General features: G+C 32.1%; 1 protein-coding gene, 1 long non-coding RNA gene and 1 other non-coding gene across 6 annotated transcripts in view; 2 read left to right on the top strand and 1 right to left on the bottom strand.

Moving 5' to 3' along the window:
- Positions 1-23773, top strand: part of LOC144070931 (uncharacterized) — a 40993-nt gene extending 17220 nt beyond the window's left edge. The window contains exon 3 of the long non-coding RNA XR_013299507.1: positions 21349-23773. This is a non-coding gene — a long non-coding RNA (uncharacterized LOC144070931). The remainder of the gene's footprint in view (positions 1-21348) is intronic.
- lingo1a (leucine rich repeat and Ig domain containing 1a) overlaps positions 1-23920 on the bottom strand; it is a 139734-nt gene that overhangs the window by 30076 nt on the left and 85738 nt on the right. The window contains exon 1 of one of the 4 annotated variants that reach the window (XM_077595485.1): positions 21931-22284. The exons of the other annotated variants lie outside the window; for them this stretch is intronic. The gene's annotated coding sequence lies outside the window, so the exon portion shown is untranslated. Of the gene's footprint in view, positions 1-21930; positions 22285-23920 lie in introns of those variants that run through there. 4 annotated transcript variants of the gene reach the window in all.
- Positions 2833-2904, top strand: trnag-ucc (transfer RNA glycine (anticodon UCC)). The gene has a single exon. It is a non-coding gene; the product is annotated as a tRNA-Gly (tRNA).

Raw genomic sequence — 23920 nt, 5'->3', positions numbered from 1 at the left:
GACATAGTATAGTAAGGCTGTTTTTCTTAAAAAAACGACATAGTATAGTAAGACTTTTTTTCCCCCTAAAAAACGACATAGTATAGTAAGGCTTTTTTTTCCTAAAAAAACGACATAGTATAGTAAGGCTTTTTTTCTTAAAAAACGACATAGTATAGTAAGGCTTTTTTTCTTAAAAAACGACATAGTATAGTAAGGCTTTTTTTCTTAAAAAACGACATAGTATAGTAAGGCTTTTTTTCCCTAAAAAACGACATAGTATAGTAAAGCTTTTTTTCCCTAAAAAAACGACATAGTATAGTAAGGCTTTTTTTCTTAAAAAACGACATAGTATATATAGTAAGGCTTTTTTTCTTAAAAAAACGACATAGTATAGTAAGGCTTTTTTTCCTAAAAAAACGACATAGTATAGTAAGGCTTTTTTTCTTAAAAAACTACATAGTATAGTAAGGCTTTTTTTCTTAAAAAACGACATAGTATAGTAAGGCTGTTTTTCTTAAAAAACAACATAGTATAGTAAGGCTGTTTTTCTTAAAAATGACATAGTATAGTAAGGCTTTTTTCCCTAAAAACGACATAGTATAGTAAGGCTTTTTTCCCCTAAAAAATGACATAGTATAGTAAGGCTTTTTTTTTCTAAAAAACAACATAGTATAGTAAGGCTTTTTTTCTTAAAAAACAACATAGTGTAGTAAGGCTATTTTTCTTAAAAAACTACATAGTATAGTAAGGCTTTTTTTTCCTAAAAAAACGACATAGTATAGTAAGGCTTTTTTTCTTAAAAAACGACATAGTATAGTAAGGCTTTTTTTCCTAAAAAAACGACATAGTATAGTAAGGCTGTTTTTCTTAAAAAACAGCATAGTATAGTAAGGCTGTTTTTCTTAAAAACGACATAGTATAGTAAGGCTATTTTTTCTTAAAAAACAACATAGTATAGTAAGGCTTTTTTTCCCTAAAAACGACATAGTATAGTAAGGCTTTTTTTCCCCTAAAAAATGACATAGTATATAGTAAGGCTTTTTTTTCCTAAAAAACGACATAGTATAGTAAGGCTTTTTTTCTTAAAAAACGACATAGTATAGTAAGGCTTTTTTTCCAAAAAAACGACATAGTATCGTAAGGCTTTTTTTTCCTAAAAAAATGACCTAGTATAGTAAGGCTTTTTTTCTTAAAAAACGACATAGTATAGTAAGGCTTTTTTTCTTAAAAAACGACATATTATAGTAAGTCTTTTTTTCTTAAAAAACGACATAGTATGGTAAGGCTTTTTATTTCTTAAAAAACGACATAGTATAGTAAGGCTGTTTTTCTTAAAAAACGACATAGTATAGTAAGCCTATTTTTTCTTAAAAAACGACATAGTATAGTAAGGCTTTTTTTCCCTAAAAACGACATAGTATAGTAAGGCTTTTTTTCCCTAAAAAATGACATAGTATAGTAAGGCTTTTTTTTTCTAAAAAACAACATAGTATAGTAAGGCTTTTTTTCTTAAAAAACAACATAGTATAGTAAGGCTATTTTTCTTAAAAAACTACATAGTATAGTAAGGCTTTTTTTTTCCTAAAAAAAACGACATAGTATAGTAAGGCTTTTTTTCTTAAAAAACGACATAGTATAGTAAGGCTTTTTTCCCAAAAAACGACATAGTATAGTAAGGCTTTTTTTTCCTAAAAAAACGACATAGTATAGTAAGGCTTTTTTTCTTAAAAAACGACATAGTATAGTAAGGCTTTTTTTCTTAAAAAACGACATAGTATAGTAAGGCTGTTTTTCTTAAAAAATGACATAGTATAGTAAGGCTTTTTTTCCCTAAAAACGACATAGTATAGTAAGGCTTTTTTCCCTAAAAAATGACATAGTATAGTAAGGCTTTTTTTTCTAAAAAAACAACATAGTATAGTAAGGCTTTTTTTTCCTAAAAAAACGACATAGTATAGTAAGGCTTTTTTTCTTAAAAAACGACATAGTATACTAAGGCTTTTTTTTTCCCAAAAAAAACGACATAGTATAGTAAGGCTTTTTTTTCCTAAAAAAACGACATAGTATAGTAAGGCTTTTTTTCTTAAAAAACGACATAGTATAGTAAGGCTTTTTTTCCCTAAAAAACGACATAGTATAGTAAGGCTTTTTTTCCTAAAAAACAACATAGTATAGTAAGGCTTTTTTTCTTAAAAAACAACATAGTATAGTAAGGCTTTTTTTCTTAAAAAACGACATAGTATAGTAAGGCTTTTTTTCCCTAAAAAACGACATAGTATAGTAAGGCTTTTTTTCCTAAAAAAACGACATAGTATAGTAAGGCTTTTTTTCTTAAAAAACGACAGTATAGTAAGGCTTTTTTTCTTAAAAAACGACATAGTATAGTAAGGCTTTTTTTTTCTTAAAAAAACGACATAGTATAGTAAGGCTTTTTTTTCTTAAAAAACGACATAGTATAGTAAGGCTGTTTTTCTTAAAAAACGACATAGTATAGTAAGGCTGTTTTTCTTAAAAACGACATAGTATCTGACTTCTGATTCTTCTCCTAGTTATTGCTGTGGTCCAGTGGCAAAAATATTGGTTCAGAACTTGAGGTGGGAATCAGGAGTGAGTTCAATTCCACTCTTTGCAATTCACAAATTGTTTATTGAGGTAATGAAAAGGATAAATATAACTTCCAATCAATTCATTTCAGAAGTCACTGTGGTCCAGTTGCAAAGACAAACGGTCAGAACTTCTGGTGGACTCAAGATCAAATCAGGAGTGAGTCCAATTCCACTCTTTGCAATTCTCAAATTGTTTATTGAGGTAATGAAAAGGATAGATATATATAATATGAAATATATTTCAGCATTGGTGGTATAGTGGTGAGCATAGCTGCCTTCCAAGCAGTTGACCCGGGTTCGATTCCCGGCCAATGCAGGAATACGATTGAGAGCAATTACTTTCAAAATGTCTTCCTTGTGTATCTTTGTTGATAGACAATCACATCATTTCAGAAGTCACTGTGGTCCAGTGGTAAAGACAATGGGTCAGAACTTCAGGTGGACTCAAGTTCAAATCAGGAGTGAGTTCAATTCCTCTCTTTCCAATTCTCAAATTGTTTATTTGGGTAATGAAAAGGATAAGTATAACTTCCAATCACATCATTTCAGAAGTCACTGTGGTCCAGTGGTAAAGACAATGGGTCCGAACTTCAGGTGGACTCAAGTTCAAATCAGGAGTGAGTTCAATTCCACTCTTTGCAATTCTCAAATTGTTTATTTGGGTAATGAAAAGGATAAGTATAACTTCCAATCACATAATTTCAGAAGTCACTGTGGTCCAGTGGTAAAGACAATGGGTCAGAACTTCAAGTGGACTCAAGTTCAATTCAGGAGTGAGTTCAATTCCACTCTTTGCAATTCTCAAATTGTTTATTTGGGTAATGAAAAGGATAAGTATAACTTCCAATCACATCATTTCAGAAGTCACTGTGGTCCAGTGGTAAAGACAATGGGTCAGAACTTCAAGTGGACTCAAGTTCAATTCAGGAGTGAGTTCAATTCCACTCTTTGCAATTCTCAAATTGTTTATTTGGGTAATGAAAAGGATAAGTATAACTTCCAATCATATATAGGCGGGCCGCCTCGTGGTGTAGTGGGTAAGTCACCTGCCTGCGACGTGGGTGTCGAGGGTTCACGTCCCGGTGTCGCCAGTCAATGACTGTATGGTGTCGGCAGTCGGCCGCAGGCCGACTGTCGAACACCACCAGGGATCCCCCCTCCCAACTGTCTTCCGGTCAGCCGAAGGCTGACCGGAAATATTGTTTTACTGAAAAAAATGACTAAGTCTTTATTTGAATGAAAAAAGGATTACCCATTTACTGAACTACTAGTGTAGTGATTAGTCAAACGAGAGCGGGATTCGAACCCCATCTCCCACACGGCAGTCAAATCCACTAACTTGAGGTCTGTCTGACCCATTGTCTTTGCCACTGGACCACGGTGACTTTTGAAATGAGATGATTGGAAATTATATTTATCATTTTCATCACCTCAATAAACAATTTGAGATTTGCAAAGAGTGGACTTGAACTCACTCCAGATTTGAACTTGTGTCCAACTTCAGTTTCAACCCATTGTTCTTGCCACTGGACCACAGTGTCTTCTGAAATGATGCGATAGGAAGTTATATTTATCCTTTTCATTACCTCAATAAACAATTTGAGAATTGCAAAGAGTGGAATCAAACTTACTTCTGATTTGAACTTGAGTCCACCTGAAGTTCTGACCCATTGTCTTTGCCACTGCACCACAGTAAAGTTGGAAGTTGTATTTATCCTTTTCATTAGCTCAATAAACAATTTGAGAATTGCAAAGAGTGGAATTGAACTCACTCCTGATTCCCACCTCATGTTCTGACCCAATGATTTTGCCAGTGGACCACAGCAACAACTAGAAGGTGAAGAATCAGAAGTCAGATTTATTCTCCGACTCTCTTAGCCTTACTTGCTATGTCATTTTTTAAAGAAAAAAAGCCTTACTATACTATGTCGTTTTTTTAGGGAAAAAAAAGCCTTACTATACTATGTCGTTTTTAGGGAAAAAAAGCCTTACTATACTATGTCGTTTAAGAAAAAAAGCCTTACTATACTATGTCGTTTTTTTAGGAAAAAAAAGCCTTACTATACTATGTCGTTTTTTAGGGAAAAAAAGCCTTACTATACTATGTCGTTTTTTAAGAAAAATAGCCTTAAATATACTATGTTGTTTTTTAAGAAAAAAAGCCTTACTATACTATGTTGTTTTTTAGAAAAAGAAGCCTTACTATACTATGTCATTTTTTAGGGAAAAAAAGCCTTACTATACTATGTCGTTTTTAGGGAAAAAAAGCCTTACTATACTATGTCGTTTTTTAAGAAAAAATAGCCTTACTATACTATGTCGTTTTTAAGAAAAACAGCCTTACTATACTATGTCGTTTTTTTGGGAAAAAAAGCCTTACTATACTATGTCGTTTTTTAAGAAAAAAAGCCTTACTATACTATGTTGTTTTTTTAAGAAAAAAAGCCTTACTATACTATGGCGTTTTTTAAGAAAAAAAGCTTTACTATACTATGTTGTTTTTTTAGGAAAAAAAGCCTTACTATACTATGTTGTTTTTTAGGGAAAAAAGCCTTACTATACTATGTCGTTTTTTTAAGGAAAAAAGCCTTACTATACTATGTTGTTTTTTAAGAAAAAAAGCCTTACTATACTATGTTGTTTTTTAGGAAAAAAAGCCTTACTATACTATGTCGTTTTTTAAGAAAAAAAGACTTACTATACTATGTCGTTTTTAAGAAAAACAGCCTTACTATACTATGTCGTTTTTTAAGAAAAACAGCCTTACTATACTATGTTGTTTTTTAAGAAAAAAAAGCCTTACTATACTATGTCGTTTTTTTAAGAAAAAAAGCCTTACTATACTATGTCGTTTTTTAAGAAAAAAAAGCCTTACTATGCTATGTCGTTTTTTTAGGAAAAAAAAGCCTTACTATACTATGTCGTTTTTTTAGGAAAAAAAAGCCTTACTATACTATGTCGTTTTTTTAAGGAAAAAAGCCTTACTATACTATGTTGTTTTTTAAGAAAAAAAGCCTTACTATACTATGTTGTTTTTTAGGAAAAAAAGCCTTACTATACTATGTCGTTTTTTAGGGAAAAAAAGCCTTACTATACTATGTCGTTTTTTAGGGGAAAAAAAGTCTTACTATACTATGTCGTTTTTTAAGAAAAAAAGCCTTACTATACTATGTTGTTTTTTAGGGGAAAAAAAGCCTTACTATACTATGTCGTTTTTTAAGAAAAAAAGACTTACTATACTATTTCGTTTTTTAAGAAAAATAGCCTTACTATACTATGTCGTTTTTTAAGAAAAAAAAGCCTTACTATACGATGTTTTTTAGGAGAAAAAACAGCCTTACTATACTATGTCGTTTTTTAAGAAAAAAAGCCTTACTATACTATGTCGTTTTTTAGGGAAAAAAAGCCTTACTATACTATGTCGTTTTTTAAGAAAAAAAGCCTCACTATACTATGTCGTTTTTTAAGAAAAACAGCCTTACTAGACTATGTCATTTTTTAAGAAATAAAAAGCCTTACCATACTATGTCGTTTTTTAAGAAAAAAAGACTTACTATATTATGTCGTTTTTTAAGAAAAAAAGCCTTACTATACTATGTCGTTTTTTAAGAAAAAAAGCCTTACTATACTATGTCGTTTTTTTAGGAAAAAAAAGCCTTACTATACTATGTCGTTTTTTGGGGAAAAAAAGCCTTACTATACTATGTTGTTTTTTAAGAAAAAAAGCCTTACTATACTATGTTGTTTTTTAGGGAAAAAAGCCTTACTATACTATGTCGTTTTTTAGGGAAAAAAAGCCTTACTATACTATGTCGTTTTTTAGGCAAAAAAAGCCTTACTATACTGTCATTTTTTTAGGAAAAAAAAGCCTTACTATACTATGTCGTTTTTTAGGGGAAAAAAGCCTTACTATACTATGTCGTTTTTTAGGGAAAAAAAGCCTTACTATACTATGTCGTTTTTTAAGAAAAAAAGCCTTACTATACTATGTCGTTTTTTAAGAAAAACAGCCTTACTATACTATGTCGTTTTTTTAAGAAATAAAAAGCCTTACCATACTCTGTCGTTTTTTAAGAAAAATAGCCTTAAATATACTATGTCGTTTTTTAAGAAAAAAAGACTTACTATATTATGTCGTTTTTTAAGAAAAAAAGCCTTACTATACTATGTCGTTTTTTTAGGAAAAAAAAGCCTTACTATACTATGTCGTTTTTTGGGGAAAAAAAGCCTTACTATACTATGTTGTTTTTTAAGAAAAAAAGCCTTACTATACTATGTTGTTTTTTAGGAAAAAAAGCCTTACTATACTATGTCGTTTTTTAGGGAAAAAAAGCCTTACTATACTATGTCGTTTTTTAGGCAAAAAAAGCCTTACTATACTATGTCATTTTTTTAGGAAAAAAAAGCCTTACTATACTATGTCGTTTTTTAGGGGAAAAAAGCCTTACTATACTATGTCGTTTTTTAGGGAAAAAAAGCCTTACTATACTATGTCGTTTTTTAAGAAAAAAAGCCTTACTATACTATGTCGTTTTTTTAAGAAATAAAAAGCCTTACCATACTCTGTCGTTTTTTAAGAAAAATAGCCTTAAATATACTATGTTGTTTTTTAAGAAAAAAAGCCTTACTATACTATGTTGTTTTTTTAGAAAAAGAAGCCTTACTATACTATGTCATTTTTTAGGGAAAAAAAGCCTTACTATACTATGTCGTTTTTAGGGAAAAAAAGCCTTACTATACTAGGTCGTTTTTTAAGAAAAAATAGCCTTACTATACTATGTCGTTTTTAAGAAAAACAGCCTTACTATACTATGTCGTTTTTTTGGAAAAAAAGCCTTACTATACTATGTCGTTTTTTAAGAAAAAAAGCCTTACTATACTATGTCGTTTTTTTAAGAAAAAAAGCCTTACTATACTATGTCGTTTTTTAGGGAAAAAAAGCCTTACAATACTATGTCGTTTTTTAGGGAAAAAAAGCCTTACTATACTATGTCGTTTTTTAAGAAAAAAAGCCTTACTATACTATGTCGTTTTTTAAGAAAAACAGCCTTACTATACTATGTCGTTTTTTTAAGAAATAAAAAGCCTTACCATACTCTGTCGTTTTTTAAGAAAAATAGCCTTAAATATACTATGTCGTTTTTTAAGAAAAAAAGACTTACTATATTATGTCGTTTTTTAAGAAAAAAAGCCTTACTATACTATGTCGTTTTTTTAGGAAAAAAAAGCCTTACTATACTATGTCGTTTTTTGGGGAAAAAAAGCCTTACTATACTATGTTGTTTTTTAAGAAAAAAAGCCTTACTATACTATGTTGTTTTTTAGGAAAAAAAGCCTTACTATACTATGTCGTTTTTTAGGGAAAAAAAGCCTTACTATACTATGTCGTTTTTTAGGCAAAAAAAGCCTTACTATACTATGTCATTTTTTTAGGAAAAAAAAGCCTTACTATACTATGTCGTTTTTTAGGGGAAAAAAGCCTTACTATACTATGTCGTTTTTTAGGGAAAAAAAGCCTTACTATACTATGTCGTTTTTTAAGAAAAAAAGCCTTACTATACTATGTCGTTTTTTTAAGAAATAAAAAGCCTTACCATACTCTGTCGTTTTTTAAGAAAAATAGCCTTAAATATACTATGTTGTTTTTTAAGAAAAAAAGCCTTACTATACTATGTTGTTTTTTTAGAAAAAGAAGCCTTACTATACTATGTCATTTTTTAGGGAAAAAAAGCCTTACTATACTATGTCGTTTTTAGGGAAAAAAAAGCCTTACTATACTAGGTCGTTTTTTAAGAAAAAATAGCCTTACTATACTATGTCGTTTTTAAGAAAAACAGCCTTACTATACTATGTCGTTTTTTTGGAAAAAAAGCCTTACTATACTATGTCGTTTTTTAAGAAAAAAAGCCTTACTATACTATGTTGTTTTTTAAGAAAAAAAGCCTTACTATACTATGTTGTTTTTTAGGAAAAAAAGCCTTACTATACTATGTCGTTTTTTTAGGGAAAAAAAGCCTTACTATACTATGTCGTTTTTTAGGGGAAAAAAAGTCTTACTATACTATGTCGTTTTTTAAGAAAAAAAGCCTTACTATACTATGTTGTTTTTTAGGGGAAAAAAAGCCTTACTATACTATGTCGTTTTTTAAGAAAAAAAGACTTACTATACTATTTCGTTTTTTAAGAAAAATAGCCTTACTATACTATGTCGTTTTTTAAGAAAAAAAAGCCTTACTATACGATGTTTTTTAGGAGAAAAAACAGCCTTACTATACTATGTCGTTTTTTAAGAAAAAAAGCCTTACTATACTATGTCGTTTTTTAGGGGAAAAAAAGTCTTACTATACTATGTCGTTTTTTAAGAAAAAAAGCCTTACTATACTATGTTGTTTTTTAGGGGAAAAAAAGCCTTACTATACTATGTCGTTTTTTAAGAAAAAAAGCCTTACTATACTATGTCGTTTTTTTAGGAAAAAAAAGCCTTACTATACTATGTCGTTTTTTGGGGAAAAAAAGCCTTACTATACTATGTTGTTTTTTAAGAAAAAAAGCCTTACTATACTATGTTGTTTTTTAGGAAAAAAAGCCTTACTATACTATGTCGTTTTTTAGGGAAAAAAAGCCTTACTATACTATGTCGTTTTTTAGGCAAAAAAAGCCTTACTATACTATGTCATTTTTTTAGGAAAAAAAAGCCTTACTATACTATGTCGTTTTTTAGGGGAAAAAAGCCTTACTATACTATGTCGTTTTTTAGGGAAAAAAAGCCTTACTATACTATGTCGTTTTTTAAGAAAAAAAGCCTTACTATACTATGTCGTTTTTTTAAGAAATAAAAAGCCTTACCATACTCTGTCGTTTTTTAAGAAAAATAGCCTTAAATATACTATGTTGTTTTTTAAGAAAAAAAGCCTTACTATACTATGTTGTTTTTTTAGAAAAAGAAGCCTTACTATACTATGTCATTTTTTAGGGAAAAAAAGCCTTACTATACTATGTCGTTTTTAGGGAAAAAAAGCCTTACTATACTAGGTCGTTTTTTAAGAAAAAATAGCCTTACTATACTATGTCGTTTTTAAGAAAAACAGCCTTACTATACTATGTCGTTTTTTTGGAAAAAAAGCCTTACTATACTATGTCGTTTTTTAAGAAAAAAAGCCTTACTATACTATGTCGTTTTTTTAAGAAAAAAAGCCTTACTATACTATGTCGTTTTTTAGGGAAAAAAAGCCTTACAATACTATGTCGTTTTTTAGGGAAAAAAAGCCTTACTATACTATGTTGTTTTTTAGGGAAAAAAGCCTTACTATACTATGTCGTTTTTTAAGAAAAAAAAGCCTTACTATACTATGTTGTTTTTTAAGAAAAAAAGCCTTACTATACTATGTTGTTTTTTAGGAAAAAAAGCCTTACTATACTATGTCGTTTTTTAGGGAAAAAAAGCCTTACTATACTATGTCGTTTTTTAGGGGAAAAAAAGTCTTACTATACTATGTCGTTTTTTAAGAAAAAAAGCCTTACTATACTATGTTGTTTTTTAGGGGAAAAAAAGCCTTACTATACTATGTCGTTTTTTAAGAAAAAAAGACTTACTATACTATTTCGTTTTTTAAGAAAAATAGCCTTACTATACTATGTCGTTTTTTAAGAAAAAAAAGCCTTACTATACGATGTTTTTTAGGAGAAAAAACAGCCTTACTATACTATGTCGTTTTTTAAGAAAAAAAGCCTTACTATACTATGTCGTTTTTTAGGGGAAAAAAAGTCTTACTATACTATGTCGTTTTTTAAGAAAAAAAGCCTTACTATACTATGTTGTTTTTTAGGGGAAAAAAAGCCTTACTATACTATGTCGTTTTTTAAGAAAAAAAGACTTACTATACTATTTCGTTTTTTAAGAAAAATAGCCTTACTATACTATGTCGTTTTTTAAGAAAAAAAAGCCTTACTATACGATGTTTTTTAGGAGAAAAAACAGCCTTACTATACTATGTCGTTTTTTAAGAAAAAAAGCCTTACTATACTATGTCGTTTTTTAGGGAAAAAAAGCCTTACTATACTATGTCATTTTTTAGGGAAAAAAAGCCTTACTATACTATGTCGTTTTTAGGGAAAAAAAGCCTTACTATACTAGGTCGTTTTTTAAGAAAAAATAGCCTTACTATACTATGTCGTTTTTAAGAAAAACAGCCTTACTATACTATGTCGTTTTTTTGGAAAAAAAGCCTTACTATACTATGTCGTTTTTTAAGAAAAAAAGCCTTACTATACTATGTCGTTTTTTTAAGAAAAAAAGCCTTACTATACTATGTCGTTTTTTAGGGAAAAAAAGCCTTACAATACTATGTTGTTTTTTAGGGAAAAAAGCCTTACTATACTATGTTGTTTTTTAGGGAAAAAAGCCTTACTATACTATGTCGTTTTTTAAGAAAAAAAGCCTTACTATACTATGTCGTTTTTAAGAAAAACAGCCTTACTATACTATGTCATTTTTTAAGAAATAAAAAGCCTTACCATACTATGTCGTTTTTTAAGAAAAAAAGACTTACTATATTATGTCGTTTTTTAAGAAAAAAAGCCTTACTATACTATGTCGTTTTTTAAGAAAAAAAGCCTTACTATACTATGTCGTTTTTTTAGGAAAAAAAAGCCTTACTATACTATGTCGTTTTTTGGGGAAAAAAAGCCTTACTATACAATGTTGTTTTTTAAGAAAAAAAGCCTTACTATACTATGTTGTTTTTTAGGAAAAAAAGCCTTACTATACTATGTCGTTTTTTAGGGAAAAAAAAGCCTTACTATACTATGTCGTTTTTTAGGCAAAAAAAGCCTTACTATACTATGTCATTTTTTTAGGAAAAAAAAGCCTTACTATACTATGTCGTTTTTTAGGGGAAAAAAGCCTTACTATACTATGTCGTTTTTTAGGGAAAAAAAGCCTTACTATACTATGTCGTTTTTTAAGAAAAAAAGCCTTACTATACTATGTCGTTTTTTAAGAAAAACAGCCTTACTATACTATGTCGTTTTTTTAAGAAATAAAAAGCCTTACCATACTCTGTCGTTTTTTAAGAAAAATAGCCTTAAATATACTATGTTGTTTTTTAAGAAAAAAAGCCTTACTATACTATGTTGTTTTTTTAGAAAAAGAAGCCTTACTATACTATGTCATTTTTTAGGGAAAAAAAGCCTTACTATACTATGTCGTTTTTAGGGAAAAAAAGCCTTACTATACTAGGTCGTTTTTTAAGAAAAAATAGCCTTACTATACTATGTCGTTTTTAAGAAAAACAGCCTTACTATACTATGTCGTTTTTTTGGAAAAAAAGCCTTACTATACTATGTCGTTTTTTTAAGAAAAAAAGCCTTACTATACTATGTCGTTTTTTAGGGAAAAAAAGCCTTACAATACTATGTCGTTTTTTAGGGAAAAAAAGCCTTACTATACTATGTTGTTTTTTAGGGAAAAAAGCCTTACTATACTATGTCGTTTTTTAAGAAAAAAAAGCCTTACTATACTATGTTGTTTTTTAAGAAAAAAAGCCTTACTATACTATGTTGTTTTTTAGGAAAAAAAGCCTTACTATACTATGTCGTTTTTTAGGGAAAAAAAGCCTTACTATACTATGTCGTTTTTTAGGGGAAAAAAAGTCTTACTATACTATGTCGTTTTTTAAGAAAAAAAGCCTTACTATACTATGTTGTTTTTTAGGGGAAAAAAAGCCTTACTATACTATGTCGTTTTTTAAGAAAAAAAGATTTACTATACTATGTCGTTTTTTAAGAAAAAAAAGCCTTACTATACGATGTTTTTTAGGAGAAAAAACAGCCTTACTATACTATGTCGTTTTTTAAGAAAAAAAGCCTTACTATACTATGTCGTTTTTTAGGGAAAAAAAGCCTTACTATACTATGTCGTTTTTTAAGAAAAAAAGCCTCACTATACTATGTCGTTTTTTAAGAAAAACAGCCTTACTATACTATGTCATTTTTTAAGAAATAAAAAGCCTTACCATACTATGTCGTTTTTTAAGAAAAAAAGACTTACTATATTATGTCGTTTTTTAAGAAAAAAAGCCTTACTATACTATGTCGTTTTTTAAGAAAAAAAGCCTTACTATACTATGTCGTTTTTTTAGGAAAAAAAGCCTTACTATACTATGTCGTTTTTTGGGGAAAAAAAGCCTTACTATACTATGTTGTTTTTTAAGAAAAAAAGCCTTACTATACTATGTCGTTTTTTAGGGAAAAAAGCCTTACTATACTATGTCGTTTTTTAGGCAAAAAAAGCCTTACTATACTGTCATTTTTTTAGGAAAAAAAAGCCTTACTATACTATGTCGTTTTTTAGGGGAAAAAAGCCTTACTATACTATGTCGTTTTTTAGGGAAAAAAAGCCTTACTATACTATGTCGTTTTTTAAGAAAAAAAGCCTTACTATACTATGTCGTTTTTTAAGAAAAACAGCCTTACTATACTATGTCGTTTTTTTAAGAAATAAAAAGCCTTACCATACTCTGTCGTTTTTTAAGAAAAATAGCCTTAAATATACTATGTTGTTTTTTAAGAAAAAAAGCCTTACTATACTATGTTGTTTTTTAGAAAAAGAAGCCTTACTATACTATGTCATTTTTTAGGGAAAAAAAGCCTTACTATACTATGTCGTTTTTAGGGAAAAAAAGCCTTACTATACTAGGTCGTTTTTTAAGAAAAAATAGCCTTACTATACTATGTCGTTTTTAAGAAAAACAGCCTTACTATACTATGTCGTTTTTTTGGAAAAAAAGCCTTACTATACTATGTCGTTTTTTAAGAAAAAAAGCCTTACTATACTATGTCGTTTTTTTAAGAAAAAAAGCCTTACTATACTATGTCGTTTTTTAGGGAAAAAAAGCCTTACAATACTATGTCGTTTTTTAGGGAAAAAAAGCCTTACTATACTATGTTGTTTTTTAGGGAAAAAAAGCCTTACTATACTATGTCGTTTTTTAAGAAAAAAAGCCTTACTATACTATGTCGTTTTTAAGAAAAACAGCCTTACTATACTATGTCATTTTTTAAGAAATAAAAAGCCTTACCATACTATGTCGTTTTTTAAGAAAAAAAGACTTACTATATTATGTCGTTTTTTAAGAAAAAAAGCCTTACTATACTATATCGTTTTTTAAGAAAAAAAGCCTTACTATACTATGTCGTTTTTTTAGGAAAAAAAAGCCTTACTATACTATGTCGTTTTTTTGGGAAAAAAAGCCTTACTATACTATGTTGTTTTTTAAGAAAAAAAGCCTTACTATACTATGTTGTTTTTTAGGAAAAAAAGCCTTACTATACTATGTCGTTTTTTAGGGAAAAAAAGCCTTACTATACTATGTCGTTTTTTAGGCAAAAAAAGCCTTACTATACTATGTCATTTTTTTAGGAAAAAAAAGCCTTACTATACTATGTCGTTTTTTAGGGGAAAAAAGCCTTACTATACTATGTCGTTTTTTAGGGAAAAAAAGCCTTACTATACTATGTCGTTTTTTAAGAAAAAAAGCCTTACTATACTATGTCGTTTTTTAAGAAAAACAGCCTTACTATACTATGTCGTTTTTTTAAGAAAAATAGCCTTAAATATACTATGTTGTTTTTTAAGAAAAAAAGCCTTACTATACTATTGTTTTTTTAGAAAAAGAAGCCTTACTATACTATGTCATTTTTTAGGGAAAAAAAGCCTTACTATACTATGTCGTTTTTAGGGAAAAAAAGCCTTACTATACTAGGTCGTTTTTTAAGAAAAAATAGCCTTACTATACTATGTCGTTTTTAAGAAAAACAGCCTTACTATACTATGTCGTTTTTTTGGAAAAAAAAGCCTTACTATACTATGTCGTTTTTTAAGAAAAAAAGCCTTACTATACTATGTCGTTTTTTTAAGAAAAAAAGCCTTACTATACTATGTCGTTTTTTAGGGAAAAAAAGCCTTACAATACTATGTCGTTTTTTAGGGAAAAAAAGCCTTACTATACTATGTTGTTTTTTAGGGAAAAAAGCCTTACTATACTATGTCGTTTTTTAAGAAAAAAAAGCCTTACTATACTATGTCGTTTTTTAAGAAAAAAAGACTTACTATACTATGTCGTTTTTAAGAAAAACAGCCTTACTATACTATGTCGTTTTTTAAGAAAAACAGCCTTACTATACTATGTTGTTTTTTAAGAAAAAAAAGCCTTACTATACTATGTCGTTTTTTTAAGAAAAAAAAGCCTTACTATACTATGTCGTTTTTTAGGGAAAAAAAGCCTTACAATACTATGTCGTTTTTTAGGGAAAAAAAGCCTTACTATACTATGTTGTTTTTTAGGGAAAAAAGCCTTACTATACTATGTCGTTTTTTAAGAAAAAAAAGCCTTACTATACTATGTCGTTTTTTAAGAAAAAAAGACTTACTATACTATGTCGTTTTTAAGAAAAACAGCCTTACTATACTATGTCGTTTTTTAAGAAAAACAGCCTTACTATACTATGTTGTTTTTTAAGAAAAAAAAGCCTTACTATACTATGTCGTTTTTTTAAGAAAAAAAGCCTTACTATACTATGTCGTTTTTTAAGAAAAAAAAGCCTTACTATACTATGTCGTTTTTTAGGGAAAAAAAGCCTTACTATACTATGTTGTTTTTTAGGGGAAAAAAAGTCTTACTATACTATGTCGTTTTTTAAGAAAAAAAGCCTTACTATACTATGTTGTTTTTCAAGAAAAAAAGACTTACTATACTATTTCGTTTTTTAAGAAAAATAGCCTTACTATACTATGTCGTTTTTTAAGAAAAAAAAGCTTACTATACGATGTTTTTTAGGAGAAAAAACAGCCTTACTATACTATGTCGTTTTTTAGGGAAAAAAAGCCTTACTATACTATGTCGTTTTTTAAGAAAAAAAGCCTTACTATACTATGTCGTTTTTTTTTGAAAAAAAGCCTTACTATACTATGTTGTTTTTTAAGAAAAAAAGCCTTACTATACTATGTTGTTTTTTAGGGAAAAAAAGCCTTACTATACTATGTCGTTTTTTAGGGAAAAAAAGCCTTACTATACTATGTCGTTTTTTAAGAAAAAAAGCCTTACTATACTATGTCGTTTTTTAAGAAAAACAGCCTTACTATACTATGTCGTTTTTTAAGAAATAAAAAGCCTTACCATACTCTGTCGTTTTTTAAGAAAAATAGCCTTAAATATACTATGTTGTTTTTAAGAAAAAAAGCCTTACTATACTATGTTGTTTTTTAGAAAAAGAAGCCTTACTATACTATGTCATTTTTTAGGGAAAAAAAGCCTTACTATACTATGTCGTTTTTAGGGAAAAAAAGCCTTACTATACTAGGTCGTTTTTTAAGAAAAAATAGCCTTACTATACTATGTCGTTTTTAAGAAAAACAGCCTTACTATACTATGTCGTTTTTTTGGAAAAAAAAGCCTTACTATACTATGTCGTTTTTTAAGAAAAAAAGCCTTACTATACTATGTCGTTTTTTTAAGAAAAAAAGCCTTACTATACTATGTTGTTTTTTAGGGAAAAAAAGCCTTACAATACTATGTCGTTTTTTAGGGAAAAAAAGCCTTACTATACTATGTTGTTTTTTAGGGAAAAAAGCCTTACTATACTATGTCGTTTTTTAAGAAAAAAAAGCCTTACTATACTATGTCGTTTTTTAAGAAAAAAAGACTTACTATACTATGTCGTTTTTAAGAAAAACAGCCTTACTATACTATGTCGTTTTTTAAGAAAAACAGCCTTACTATACTATGTTGTTTTTTAAGAAAAAAAAGCCTTACTATACTATGTCGTTTTTTTAAGAAAAAAAGCCTTACTATACTATGTCGTTTTTTAAGAAAAAAAAGCCTTACTATACTATGTCGTTTTTTAGGGAAAAAAAGCCTTACTATACTATGTTGTTTTTTAGGGGAAAAAAAGTCTTACTATACTATGTCGTTTTTTAAGAAAAAAAGCCTTACTATACTATGTTGTTTTTCAAGAAAAAAAGACTTACTATACTATTTCGTTTTTTAAGAAAAATAGCCTTACTATACTATGTCGTTTTTTAAGAAAAAAAAGCTTACTATACGATGTTTTTTAGGAGAAAAAACAGCCTTACTATACTATGTCGTTTTTTAGGGAAAAAAAGCCTTACTATACTATGTCGTTTTTTAAGCAAAAAAGCCTTTCTATACTATGTCGTTTTTTAAGAAAAACAGCCTTACTATACTATGTCGTTTTTTAAGAAATAAAAAGCCTTACCATACTCTGTCGTTTTTTAAGAAAAAAAGAAGCGACCTAATGACGATTGCACAGTTTTCTTCTTTTTTTCATCATAAATGATGCGGTAGCACTGTATGGCATCATTCAATTGATTTGCAAACTTTGTGCAACGTTCAATATTTGGGTCCTGCTGCTCGATCTTTCTGTTTATAAATGGTACTGACGGTCGAACCATTCAATGCCCGTGAAACGCTCACCACTCTCACGCGCATCAAGCTTCGTTATTATTGCCACTCGTTTCAAATGAAATGGCTTGCCTCTTCCTTGCAACTCCCTCAATAGAAGCCTTTAGCTTTTTACCAACCATATTCAATATTGGATGCATGAGATATTTAATGATGCAAATGAAAAAGGTTCTTTGCACACTGGAGATACATTCACGCACTTCCGCATTGCAACGAAGAAGAAGGTAGATGCTGGGTGAGCTGAGCTCTCACAGCGCCAGGCGTCGGTATTAGCGGCGGAAAGAAGTACTACTCCGAAAAAGGCGCGAAATACAAAATTGGACTTGCGAACGTTTTTGGACTTAAACGCAATTTGCAGACATGTTCGTATGTACCGTTGTTCGTAAGTTGAATGTTCGTAAGTAGGGGAGCGTCTGTGTGTATATATATATATATCACGACTATAAGGCGCACCGCATTGTAAGGCGCACCCTCAATGAATGACACATTTTAATTGTTTTCCATATATAAAGCACACTGGATTATAAGGCGCCCTGTCTATTTTGGAGAAAATTCAAGAGCGCCTTATAGTCGTGAAAATACGGTACCAAAATAGTTTTTTCCAAACTTGATTCACAGTTAAATACTGTTACTCGTTCATTTGATTGCTGAAAAACGTGATTGACGTGTACAGTCGTCAAACATTCAGAGTTTAATTGACAAGTGTTAATTGTCGACGGCAATTTAGAAACTCTGCATAATTGAAACAATGAAAAACTGTCTAATTTTTGCTCATTTTTAGCTGTTTACTTCAATCATACAATCCGAACATTACCAAAATAAGATTCCATCACTATAGAACCTTATAAATATCAACACCACAAGTCGAAACATGTTTTTTTCCTCATGTTTTGATTTCTTAGAACATGCTTCACATAACCCTTTATCTTTTACAAACAAAAACATTGGTAATGAGCCATAAATTTTAAAGACATTATCATCCCTGTCAACTTCGGCCAATTGCTTCCCTTATTAATGATTGCAATTCCCCTTATTAAGCGATAAAAAAAACGCACAAATGCAACGCGCCACATACTTACTCACATAGGGCGCACGTAAAAGTCTAAAATTTTCTCCAAAGTGGACGGCTACATTTAGAAAGTGAATTAAAGTGCTTAAAGCGTGACAATATTAGCAGTCGATGATGACGTATTCGTCTGATACTAGTGACCGAGACGATCCGAATTAGCGCCAAAATGGGTAAAACGAGATCGGTTTTACAAAAAAACGTACTTAAAAAAATCACGTACTTAAAAAAAGTTGTTATACGGCGTACACAATTTGAAGTTATCAAAAAACGTATAAAATACGGGAAAAGCACAAGTTGACAGGTATTCATTATACCCAGAAAAGTATAGCTGTATTCAGTTTCGATAATAATTGACCGTTATAGGTATTTTTTCCTAGTTCGGGAGAAACTGCAAAAAAGACAGTTATTGAAGTTCTCAACCAATATTTTTTTTAGATAAACATAACGTCACCGCTAGAAAAAAGTGTAGCACATCCTGAAAACAACCGTAGCCATATCCCCCCAGACAAACCTTTACACAATAGAGTCGAGTTGTGTCAGAAAAATAAACAACATAATTGCCATGGGTGTCATGGTCGCCGTCAACAGGGAGCTAATAAACACCTTGTCAATGCAAGAGGTGTCGAGTCGACACCCGGGCTGCCGCCATCGCCAAGAAACGCCAACAAAAAGCCAAGAAACTCACAAATAAGCCGAGCCAAGGCGACTCTGTTAATACCAGTGGCCATTTGGCTGTGTCACCAGAGGCCAAGCCTGCGATCTGTCACTTTAAACTCCCATCAAACGCGGCTTTGCCTCCGCGTGACCCAATAGGTGGAGGTGGGACCGCGGCCTCCGCGTAGATGCGGCGTATATTGCGGGCACGGATCGACAGGTGGTCATTTGATAAGAGGATGTCGGTGGAGGTATGTTAGGTGCAGTGGATAAGAGGATCGTTAGATTATTTCTTCTCTGTTTGGGGGTCGGTGATGCGAATCCTATTGATGACCGGCTGTCAAGGTCGACATCCGTGTGTTTTGTTTAATGCGCGCGGAGGGTGACGGGACTACAAAGCCGATCACGCGTCTAAACGTAGAGCGGGAATTGGGCGAGACCTTTAAGTGGGAGGTGGGGGGGATTTACTTGGCGGTGGAGACAGAGGTGGGGAGAGGGTCCCCTAAAATTTTTGACATAACGATGTTGGTACTTAGAATTGCTTGAAGTATAAGTTTTAAAAAAAAATGCTTCAAGTATTAGTTTAAATTTTTTTTTAAAAAATCTTCAAGTAAAAGTTGGAAAAACAAAAATTGCTTGAAGTGATAGAAAAAAATGATAAAATGTTTGATGTAAAAGTTTAAAAAATACAAAAGAATGCTTCAAGTAAAAATACAAAAAATGCTTTAAGTAAGAGTTAGAAAAACAAAAAATGCTTGAAGCAAAAGTAAAAAATAATGTTTGAAGTAAAAGTTTAAAAAAATACAAAAGAATGCTTCAAGTGAAAGTAAAAAAATGATTTAAATAAAAGTTAGAATAACAAAACTTGCTTGAAGTAAGAGTTTAAAAAACTGTTTCAAGTAAAAGTTTAAAAAATGCAAAAGAATGATTCAAGTAAAAGTTAAAAAAAATGCTTTAAGTAAAAGTTAGAAAAATAAAAATTGCTTGAAGTTAAAGTTTTAAAAAAATGTTTCAAGTAAAAGTTTAAAAAATAGTAAAACTAAAAACTAAAAATTGCTTCAAGTAAAAGTTAAAAAAAACTAAACAGTCTGTGGATAACTTCTCTGAATTAAATTTTTGAAAAAAAAAATCAAACGTCAGATATTTGCCAAACCAAATTCAGGAATGGCCTATTTTTAGAACGACAGAAAATGAAGAAAAGTTTGCCCCAGTAATTAAAAATAATGCATATTGAAGTTCCTTAATAACTGAAATGAGGCCACTTTACATTTCCTATGAGCAACATGTAAAAAGTGTCAAATTGAAAACTTTTCTTCCAAATCGTGCTTGCCTTTGATTGGGCTATTTGAGTCTAACTCGTGGCTACATTTGAAAGTTAAAACAAGGCCATGTGAGACAGTGTGTGACTCACACTTTTCATCACTTAAAACAAACAGTTTCCCCCCAAAATAGACAATATAAACAGAAGGGACAAAAATGTAGGTCAGTCTAACCGAGTAAAGGGTAGAACTTATTTTTGAAATGCTCAAGTAAAAATCTACGCTCCCTCAAAACAACCCCAAAAATACTTGAGTGAAAACGTTATAGGAAGCCGCTATCGCTAACTTAGCGCTAACGGCTAGTGCTAAACCCACGTTGCAAAGTGCAACCGGTTGAGTATAAATTGGTGGTCTGTGCAGATGAATAAAAAAAACTTGTGTGAAGTTGTAGCAACCCACTATCGCTAACTTAGCGCTAACGGCTAGTACTAAACCCACGTTGCAAAGGCAGTTGAAGCTTTAAACGACCATCTCCAGCTATTTTTCGGCACAGAACCAAACACGTACAGTAAAAGAAAAACAAAACTTAGAAGTTTTCACTGTTGTTAGCATTAGCAACCTAGCAAACGAATCGTGAAACATGACCACTAAGCATGCTTCGACAATGGTAATTTAATCGAGTTTCGATGCTTGATGGATTTTGTAGTGTTCAACATCTGAAGGTGGCTTAAATTTTGGCACAGAACCAAAACACGTACAGTAAAAGAAAAACAAAAATGACAAGGTTTTCACTGTTTTTAGCATTAGCAACCTAGCAAACGAACCGTGAAACATAACCACTTTTAGTAAGCACACTTCGACAGTTGTACTTTAATCGAGTTTAGATGCTAGGTGGATTTTGCGGTGTTCAACATGTGAAGGCGGCTTAAATTTCGGCGCTAGTTCTCGCTATTATTTTTATCATAAGCTTTGCAAGGTCTAAAACCGCTAATGACCAACAAAAAAAAGCTTGACTGTCCCTTTAATTAGACTTGCTTTATAACTCCTGGTAGAATTTCAGGAGTTGACTTTGCTTTTTTTTTTGTAACGACAAAGCTTCAAGTAAAGTGATGTTTTCTTAATGCCATTTTCCAGACGCCACACCCTTTCCCGCGATCTCTCGCCGATCGTCTCAGGGCGAGGCGTATCTGTCCAACAGACCTCAGCGTTTTCCTTCCCCTTCCCAAGCTGTCATCATCACCATCATCTCCATCCCGGAGGCTATTTATAACCTAACAGCACTTTATGAATGTCCGCAGGCGCTACGTTCCACCGCCTTGTGATACTCTGCCGCATCTGTGTTGGTCTCAACCAAGGGCAAGGACCGCAAAGACACGGGCAAAACCAGAGCGTGGCTTTGACCAAGAATCTCAAAAGACCAAGTTTCATCATCTGCTAGTTGACTTCATACGAAATCCCAATTGTTCAAGGGAAGCTGGCTTGGGTTCATCAAATACAGGATGCAGCCCATTTAACAGATAAGCCATCTCTGCAGATGAGGCTGCCAATGTTATCAGAGCGGCGAAGATTAATACGGGGGCTTCCGTTTTAAGGGGGCTGCAATCACATTCACGGGACAATTACAATGTGATTAATGAATAAATCCCTTATGCACACACTCCCGGATGCACACCTGCATGACCAGAAATATGCACGATTCCCGATCCCCATCTGAACCTATCATTTTCGGGGGTGTTTATTTTTTTTTTTCTGTCACCTGCATAAGACGCGCCGAAGCCGCATTCCTGAGCACTTTTAAAGAAAAGCTCAATGTTTTGAAGGCAAAAAAATATATATATTAGTCAGGATTCGGAATCAAGGACACGCGTGGAATAACTCACCTGCTGTTGTCCTCAGTGCCGCTGTTGCCGAGCATCCTTTCGCATTTCCACCCGCGCGACAGCAACTCCAGCTCCAACGTTGGCGCGCACAAGCGCAACCTTCAAGTCCGACGTGGGAGGGAAAAATATAGAAGGTCCACTCCCGTAGTAAGGAAACGAATGGAGGAAAGCGAAGGAACGACAGCGAGCATCCGTTTTTTTTCCACTCCCGGACAAGCGAGTGTGCGCCCCGAACGCTCCGTCCCGCAATGAGGAGGAATGCAAATGGAAGGTGGAATGGATGGAAGGACTGGAGAGGGAGAGAGGGAGAGAGGAAGGGAGGGAGGGATTGGAAAAGGAGGGAGGATCCACTCCCACGCGGCGTACATACACACGCTTCCATCAGAGAATCACTCTCTCTCTTGCTGTGGGTTCATTGTTTTTTATTTTTTTATTTTTTTGTTGCAAGTGCACCTTTAGGAAATGTTGGTGCGCTAGATGTAAGCCACGCCCACCCGATACACTCAAGAGAGCCCCAGGCTTGAGAGACTATCCGCTGTCACGTTGATGGGCAAATAAAGCAATGAAATCCGATTAAAGTGAAGGAAATATGAGTAAAAGAGGGTGTAGTTCCACTCGGAGCGGCTGGGGGGCGCTGTAAGCTTCGGGGAGTGGGTTGGGATGCGGATGCGGATTTTGTGTCATTTGAACGTTAAGTGAGTGTTGTTTTCAATATGATTATGAAATAGGACTTGGGCTGAGGGGGGTTGAGTTGATATTTTATGAAAGATTGAAGGGAAAAATTACTTGGAGAAAAGAAACGAGGTCACTTAGTCGGTTTTTCTTTTATATGATGAGAAATTTCCACATTTGATTTCATCATAGACCATTACAATTAGCGGTGTCAAACATGCGCCCCCTGGGTCAGAAGTGGTCCGCTAGGGATCAGATCTGGGGTTGTTCGTACTTCACATAAAGATTTAAATGCTTTCTTTTTTTTTTAGACACAACCAAATGTTTGTGTGAGTTGTAATATCAAGTCTGTAAACTTCTTAACTTAGCTCAATTTTCACAATCCTTCATTCACCCTGGCTGTCAAATAGCAACTTCAACGAGTTCAGAAGAAACCGTAAAATCCCCCAAAACCAACATGAAGTCACCAAGAAAGGCCCAAAATCAGCAGAAGCCGACAAACGAGCAAGAAACATCCCACAATGTCCCTGAAAATCAATAGGAAATGATCCTTGGTCTCTCGACAGCATCCGTGATCAAAATGTATGAAAAAGGAACCAAAGAATATTAAACAAGACAAAATGAACTCAATAGAAAAATTCCTTCCTAACTTCCCTGGTACAATGGGGCGGATCAATCACTCCACTTCCCCTCCTCACAATCAATGCAATGCGACTGGATTGTAATCACGGCACATGCTGGGCGAGGATTAGCGGAGGTTGGTGGGAGGACAACAGATTGGAGCGATTCCTTGGCTCTTGGTTAACACTGGGAAGCCTACATTCGGCCATTTTGAAATGATTAGTCGGAAGCAGGCCCGGCCTGGGTCGAAGGCTAGTGTGAGTTCAACAGAAAACACCAAAAATGGCGTTCTCATTACAGTCGAGAGTTACAAGTCAGAGAATTTCCCGTTTAAAGTACCATGAGATACTATCTGGAGACAACTTATTTATTACCTATTTATTCATGTCTAAAATGTCTTTTCCTGTGTTTATACTCTCACCCTCTTGCTATTGTGACAATGAAATTTCCTGAATACATGATGAATAAAGTTATCTAATCTAGTCTAGTCTAATCTAGTGTCTAGTTTAGTCTAGTGTCTAGTTTAGTCCAGTGTGTAGTTTAGTCCAGTGTCTAGTTTAGTCCAGTGTCTAGTTTAGTCTAGTGTCTAGTTTGGTCTAGTCTCGTCTAGTGTCTAGTCTCGTCTAGTGTCTAGTCCAGTCAAGTGTCTAGTGTCCAGTCTAGTGCCCAGTCTAGTGCCTAGTCTAGTGCCTAGTCT

This window comes from Stigmatopora argus, chromosome 3, assembly GCF_051989625.1.
Source record: "Stigmatopora argus isolate UIUO_Sarg chromosome 3, RoL_Sarg_1.0, whole genome shotgun sequence".
Taxonomy (NCBI): Eukaryota; Metazoa; Chordata; class Actinopteri; order Syngnathiformes; family Syngnathidae; genus Stigmatopora; species Stigmatopora argus.
This window is presented reverse-complemented; position numbering and strand designations above follow the sequence as displayed.